Here is a 7,500-nt window from a genome sequence, read left to right on the forward strand (position 1 = left end):
CCTTGTTGAAGAAAAGTAGAATAAAGTCTTTGCATTTCTGATGTTGCCTACTGCAATATATATATAAATGTAATTTGTGTTGAAAATCTTGATATTCACAGCTGATTTATCTTAAATCAAAAACGACAGCAGCTTAAGGTTGTTCACTTTGATCATTTATCCTTAGACTGAATTTCTCATTTGAAAATAACTAAGCCTCGTATTTCTCCTTAATCTTAATATGCAAACGTTTCCTGTTAATTTGCAAACGTTCCATACTAATATGCAAACATTTCGTGATAATATACAAGCATCTACTGTTAATATACAAACATTTAATGATGACATGCAAACGTTTCATATTAACATGCAAACGTTTCATGATAATATGCAAACATTTACTGAATATACAAAAGTTTAATGATTATATACAAACATTTCATTATGATATTCAAACGTTCCATATTAATATGCAAACATTTCATAATGATATGCTAACGTTTCATGATAATATGCAAACGTTTCATGCCAAAATGCAAAAAAAAAAAATGATTATATGCAAACATTTAATGGTGATATGCAAACGTCTCATACTAATATGCAAACATTTTCATGATAATATGCAAACATTTACTGTTAATATACAAATGTTTAATGCTGATATGTAAACATTTCATTATAATACGTAAACATTTCCTGCTAATATGCAAATTTCTCATGCTAATATTCCAATGTTTCATGCTGATATTCAAACGTTTCATTTTAACATTCCAACGTTTCCTATTAAATTTGCTCAGAAACTCCCTTATGAAACTTAGTTATTATAATAAAGAATCGCTTTGCACTGAGAATCGAACTCAAGTTCCTATCACCACAAAGCAATCGGACCCAACACTCTAGAGCCAACTTTTCAGTTGTCCAACTTTTCCGTCTTCCAATTATTGAGTTGCTCGACACTTGCATCTATACAAAGCGGCACTGTGATGAGGGGATCTCAATCACCTGCAACACCCAAGGATTTAAATTACGAAGCGAAAGAAGAGTCCCTCCCCTTCCCCTTTCCCCCTTTCCCCCTTCCCACCTTTGCCCCCCTTCTCTCTTCCCTCCTCCCCCTAGGGCATTCATTACGTCACCCGAGAGAAGGCGAAATTCGAGGCGAAAATGCTTGAGCAAAATTTGCGAATGAAGAGGGGGAGCCGCTGGTAATGAAGAAGCACTAGCTCTACTCACCTCTGCTCAGCTCTACTCAGCTCTGCTCTGCTCTTCTTCTCTATTCTCTTCTCTTCTCTGTTTTGCTCTGCTCTGCTCTTCTCTTCTCTTCTCTTCTCTTCTCTTCTCTTCTCTTCTCTTCTCTTCTCTTTTCTTTTCTTTTCTTTTCTTTTCTTTTCTTTTCTTTTCTTTTCTTTTCTTTTCTTCTCTTCTCTTCTCTTCTCTTCTCTTCTCTTCTCTGCTCTGCTCTGCTCTGTTCTGCTCAGCTCTGCCCTTCTCTGCTCTGCTCTGCTCTGCTCTTCTCTTCTCTTCTCTTCTCATCTCTTCTCTTCTCTTCTTCTCTCTTCTCTTCTCTTCTCTTCTCTTCTCTTCTCTTCTCTTCTCTTCTCTTCTCGTCTCGTCTCGTCTCGTCTCGTCTCGTCTCTTCTCTTCTTCTCTTCTTCTCTCTTCTCTTCTCTTCTATTCTCGTCTCGTCTCGTCTCATCTCTTCTCTTCTCTTCTCTTCTCTTCTCTTCTCTTCTCTTCTCTTCTCTTCTCTTCTCTTCTCTTCTCTTCTTTTCTCTTCCCTTCTCTTCTCTTTTCTTCTCTTCTCTTCTCTTTTCCTTTCTGCTCTGCTGTGCTCTGCTCTTCTGTGCTCTGCTCTGCTCTGCTCTGCTCTGCTCTACTCTGCTCTGCTCTGCTCTGCTCTGCTCTGCTCTGCTCTGCTCTGCTGTTTTATATAGGAGGAAGGGGTCGGCGACCCCTCTGGGATGAAGGAAGAAGTCGGTCAGAAACTCGACGCGAAATGAGAAAGAGAGGAAAGGAGGAAAAAGACGCCAGAAGGAGTATGAGAGAAAGATATTTGCATGGATACGTAGGTTAGAAAGAAAGAGAAGAGGAGAGAAAAGATATGAGAAAGAGAGAGAAAGAGAGAGAGAGAGAGAGAGAGAGAGAGAGAGAGAGAGAGAGAGAGAGAGAGACGGACAGATAGACAGACAGACAGAAGCAGGCAAAGGCAGACAGAGCAGAAGCAGTGAGGCAGAGACAGACACAGACAGACACAGACAGAGACAGACAGAGATAGACGTAGACAAAGACAGACAAAGACTGACAGACACAGACAGAGATATAGACAGGCAGACAGAAAGAGGCAGAGAGAGGCAGAGGCAGACAGAAGCAGACACGAAGGAAGAGACAGAGACATAGAGAGACAAAGAATGAGAGAGACATAGACAGAGACAGAGACAGAGCGAAACAAAGCGACAGATTAACAAAGAGAGGGAGAAAGGTAGAGTGGATAAGAGATAGAGATCAAAGAAAAGGGAAAGGGAAAAGGAGAAATCAAAGGAAAATGGAAGAAAGAGGAGAAAAAGAGAGAGAGAGAGAGAGAGAAAAAGAGTGGATACTGAGAAGGTAGAGACACGTGAGAAGAGAAAGCTTCTGGTAGCTCAAGAAAAGCTTTCAGCCGAGTGACACTTGTTGTTCTGACTGCAGCCGCGGGATAATTCATTGACACGTGACCCATTTCGATAGCAAAGGGACTATGAAAGATGATATAATCTAGAGAATCGTAGAAACGAAATAATGAATGAATTGCGGCGTAGGAGAGAGAAATGTAGAATAAAGGAAATCATTCCCAGAGGGGAAAGGAAAACTCATAGTAACAAGACGATACAAAATTTGAGAAAAAGAGGTGCAGGAAATATAATGAAATGGAAAAAATTAGTGATGAACTTATTAAACGAAGAGGAGGAAGAGGGAGAGAAAGAGGAGGAAGAGGGAGAGGAAGAGGAGGAAGAGAAGGAGGAGGAGGAGGGCGATGATGAGGAGAAAAAGTAGGAGGAGAACGAAAAGGAGGAGGAGGAAGAGGTAGAGGAGGAGAAGAAGAAGGAAAAGGAGGAGAAGGAAAAGAAGGAGAAGGAGGAGGAGGAGATGGTGGATAAGGAGAAGGAGGAGGGCGAAGGAAGAGGAGGAGGTGGTGGAGGAGGAGGAAAAGGGGGAGGAGGAGGAGGGGGAGAATGAGGAGGAGAAGAAGGAAGAGGAGGAAAATAAGGTGAAGGAGGAGGAGGGGAAGGAGGAGGGGAAGGATGAAGACACGAAGAAGAAGGAGGAGGAGGAGAAGGAGGAGGAAGTGGATGAGAAGGAGGAGAAGGAGAGAAAGGAGGAGGAGGAGGAGAAGGAGGAGAAGGAGGAGAAAGATAACGAGGATGAGGAGAAGGAGAAGGAGGAGGAAGAGAAGGAAAAAGATAAGGAGAAGGAGGAGGAGAAGGAGGAGGAGGAGGAAAAGGAGGAGGAGAAGGAGAAGGAGAAGGAGGAGGAGGAGGAGGAGGAGAAGGAGGAGGAGGAGGGGAAGGAGGGGAAGGATAATGAGGAGGAGGAAAAGGAGAAGGAGGAGGAGCAGAAGGAAAAGGATAAGGAGAAGGAGGAGGAGAAGGAGGAGGAGAAGGAGGAGGAGAAGGAAAAGGAGGAGGAGAAGGAGAAGGAGAAGGCGAAGGAGAATGAGGAATTGGAGAAGGAGAAGGAGAAGGAGAAGGAGAAGGAGAAGGAGAAGGAGAAGGAGAAGGAGGAGGAGGAGGAGGAGGAGAAGAGGGAGGAGAAAGAGAAGAACGAGAAGGAGAAATAGGCGTAGGAAGAGGAGGACGAGGGCATTACGGAATAAGATGAGGAGGAACAAGAACATAAGAAAAAGAGTTGTTGTTTTTTTCTAAGAGAGATAACTGGATCCCCTGTAGTAAAGTTTAAGTAGAAAGTGTCAAGAGGAAATCCACAAATCCTCTGGTTCCACTTATACATTTCAAAATTGCACAAAGAAAACTGAAAAAAGAAAACACATGGCTACGTTGCTTGCAAATGACAGCTTGTTATCGATCAAGTTCATATCATCGTTGGGCCATTGCACTTTGTCAATTAAGTGGATGGATAGATGGATGGATGGATGGATGGATGGACGGAGGGAGGGAGGGAGGGAGGGAGGGAGGGAGGGAGGGATGGACCAATGGATGGATGGATTGATGAATGAATGGAAGGATGGGTGGGTAGAAATAGATAGATATGGAAAAAAGATAGATAAAAAGCTCGGGAGATAGATATAGATAGGAAGATAGATGGATAGACAGATAGAAAGACAAATAAATAAATAGACAAATAGATAAATAGACCGCTAGAGAAATAAATGAATAGATAGATAAAATGACAATTTGATATATATGGGGGTGGGACAATGTAGTATCACTTTGAGAACATAACACTGTCAAAGACAAACAAAATTCAGATACGAAGATTTCTCTGTATCATAACCACAAAGTGCGGTCATCTTCAACAAATAGTTACAACAACAGAAGTATGGAAAATATATAGAACACAGTATCAAATATAAGGAAAGGTAAGGGAGATTTGTATAAGGCCCTGACCACACAAGCGGTTTGAACCGAGCGGAAACCGCGGGGATACCACATAGTCGAGGAAAAAATGCGTGGTTGTGTGTGAACGCTTCCATTGATATATATTGTAACTGAACGGCTGCGGTTCAAACCACGATGAATATAGCCGCTAGTGTGAACACGGCATAAGATGACATAGGTTGAGATGACCTCCATGTTGGCTTTGTGCGAGGTCAAGGAACTACATTTTTGGAAATTAAATTGTTTATTGTTAAGCAAGTAATCAGAGATCAGTTTGAGGCAATGAGCCTACGCCAGGAGATGCTAAGTAGTTGCGGCCGCAACTGTCACCTTGGCCCTAATATGCGCTTTGGGGACTGTTGGGGAAGGCAGCTACAGTCACTGCTGGTAATCGGAGAGGAGTGCGGGATTCGAACCCACAACTAAGCGAATGCGAGACCAGCACGCTTCTGATTACGTACATAACCAGGCTGTTTTTTTTTTAATGATCATGGAAAATATTATATATACAGTATGTATGTATATTTGTATATATATATATATATATACTGTATATATATATATATGTATATATATATATATATATATACATATACATATATTTATTTATATATATATATATGTATATATATATATGTATATATATATACATATATAATGTATATATATATATGTATATACATATATATATATATAATATATATATGTATATATATATATATATATATATATATATATATATATATATACATGTATATATATCCGAAGAAAAAAAAAATCTTTACCGAAATATAGAGTCCAACACCCTCACACCCCACCCTTGGCACCTTCCTCACGTCCGAAGATATATAGAATTAACAAAAACTAAATAAATGAAATGAAAACAGAAAATTTGAAGGACATGTCACTACAAGAGGTCACTGCACTACTAGATTAGCATGTTTGAACCTCGATGTCGACCTCCCAGATGTACCACGAAGAACAAATCTTTTGGGCGAACAGTTTCTGTCCACAAGGATAGAAACACTGGTAAAGTGTCCGAAAGGATCCGGCCGACTTTTACAAAGGATTACAAAGGCGGAGCATGCCGACAGGAGACCCTTTGGTTGGATTCGAAAAAAAATAATAATAACAATGATAAACAAATAAATAAGTAAAAAAAATAATAATATAAATAATAATGAATAAAATAAATAAATAAGTGAATAGGTATAGTTAAATAATAAACAGGTAAATAGTAAGTAATAATCAATTGATATATAACTAATAATAATTGTGAATCAAACAAAATAATAATAAACAAACAGACAAATGGTAATAAAACAGATAAACAAATAATATAAAATAAATGACAGTCAGCACAGCATCTTGCTTTGGCGTTTATCTAAATGATTCTCAGCGACACTGCAAAATGCAAATTTCACAACCGTTCTCTTTCTCAAGTATATTGATGACATTGGATTAGATGCAAAACACTTTATGAAAGTGTGTGAATGTGTGTGTGTGTGTGTGTGTGTGTGTGTGTGTGTGTGTGTGTGTGTGTGTGTGTGTGTGTGTGTGTGTGTGTGTGTGCGCGTGTGCGTGCGTGCGTTTGTGTGTGTGTGTGTGTGTGTGTGCGTGCGTGCATGTGTGTCTGTGTGTGTGTGTGTGTGTGTGTGTGTGTGTGTGTGTGTGTGTGTGTGTGTGTGTGTGTGTGTGTGTGTGTGTGTGTGTGTGTGTGTGTGTGTGTGTGTGTGTGTGTGTGTGTGCGTGCGCGTGTAAGGTCACAGCATTACCCATTGACCGCTCTATATAAAGAGCCCTGAGTTCTTATCCTAGAAGGTAATAACTGTCGATCACAAAACCAGTACATGATTAGCCGTTTTCTATTATTCTATTCATCTATTTAATGTTCTTCCAATTTTCTATGACCCGTAGAAAAAGTCTTTCGTTTTCTCTTCCTCATCCGCCGCCATGTTGTTTTTAATTTTCTTCTTCCGATTTTCTCTTCATCTTTCATCACTTCATTTTGGCCTTCATATTTTGTCTTTCGTTTATTTTTTTTTTTTTCACTTTGTTGTTTTCTTCCTTCATAGTTTTTTTTTCATTTTCTTTTTCAACTTCTTCCGCTTCATTGTCTTCTTTCTCGTTTTCTTTTTCACATCCCAGTTCTTTTTTGTCCTCTTCATCCTCCTCTCCTTCTATTTTCCCAACGTCTTCACCATCCTCTTCTTCCTCATTTTCTTAAACTTCCTCTTCTTCATCTTCTTCACTTTCATACTTTTCGTTTTCCTCATCTTCTTCACCTTCCTCTCCTCTCGCTCCCTCACCTTTTTTCACCCTCTTCATCTTCTTCGCCCCTGTCTTCTTCAGCTTCCTCTTCTTCCCCTTTTTTCTCTTCTTTTTCACCCTCCTCCTCTTCCTTTCTTCTTCATCCTCCTCTCTTCCCACATCCTCAAGTTTTTCATTCTCTTCATCGTCCTCTTCGCCTCAGTCTTCTCCAGCTTCTTCTTCCTTCTCCCCTTCTTTCCAATTGATCCCTTCCATCTTCGACACTGTCACCAATAGCACAGACGGACGCCAAGCTCGAGAAGACCTGCGGCATAGTGCCTTCAAGAAAATTTTCATCCACGACGCTCTCAAGAGCTTCGAGATTGGTGTCTCCTTCTGGGTGCCCAAGAAGAAACTTTCTTTGGTCTCAGCTTTCCAATAACTTAGTCACCTATACTGTTACATACTCTTGAAGCATCTTCAACATTGACAACAACAAAAATAACCGCCGTCTAATACGTCAGGTATAATGTATTGACAGCCCTCAAGCACTGCTGATAACATCGACCATTCAAGGTTGATACGGGTGATATGGAAAAGATAACCGCTATCAGAAACAAGGTTATTGAATTTTATTTTCAACGGATATTTGTTATACAGGAGCCATTTCTTTAGGGGTGTG

This window comes from Oratosquilla oratoria, chromosome 14 (genome assembly GCF_046742065.1).
Source record: "Oratosquilla oratoria isolate Oo_2021 chromosome 14, ASM4674206v1, whole genome shotgun sequence".
NCBI classification, from domain to species: Eukaryota; Metazoa; Arthropoda; class Malacostraca; order Stomatopoda; family Squillidae; genus Oratosquilla; species Oratosquilla oratoria.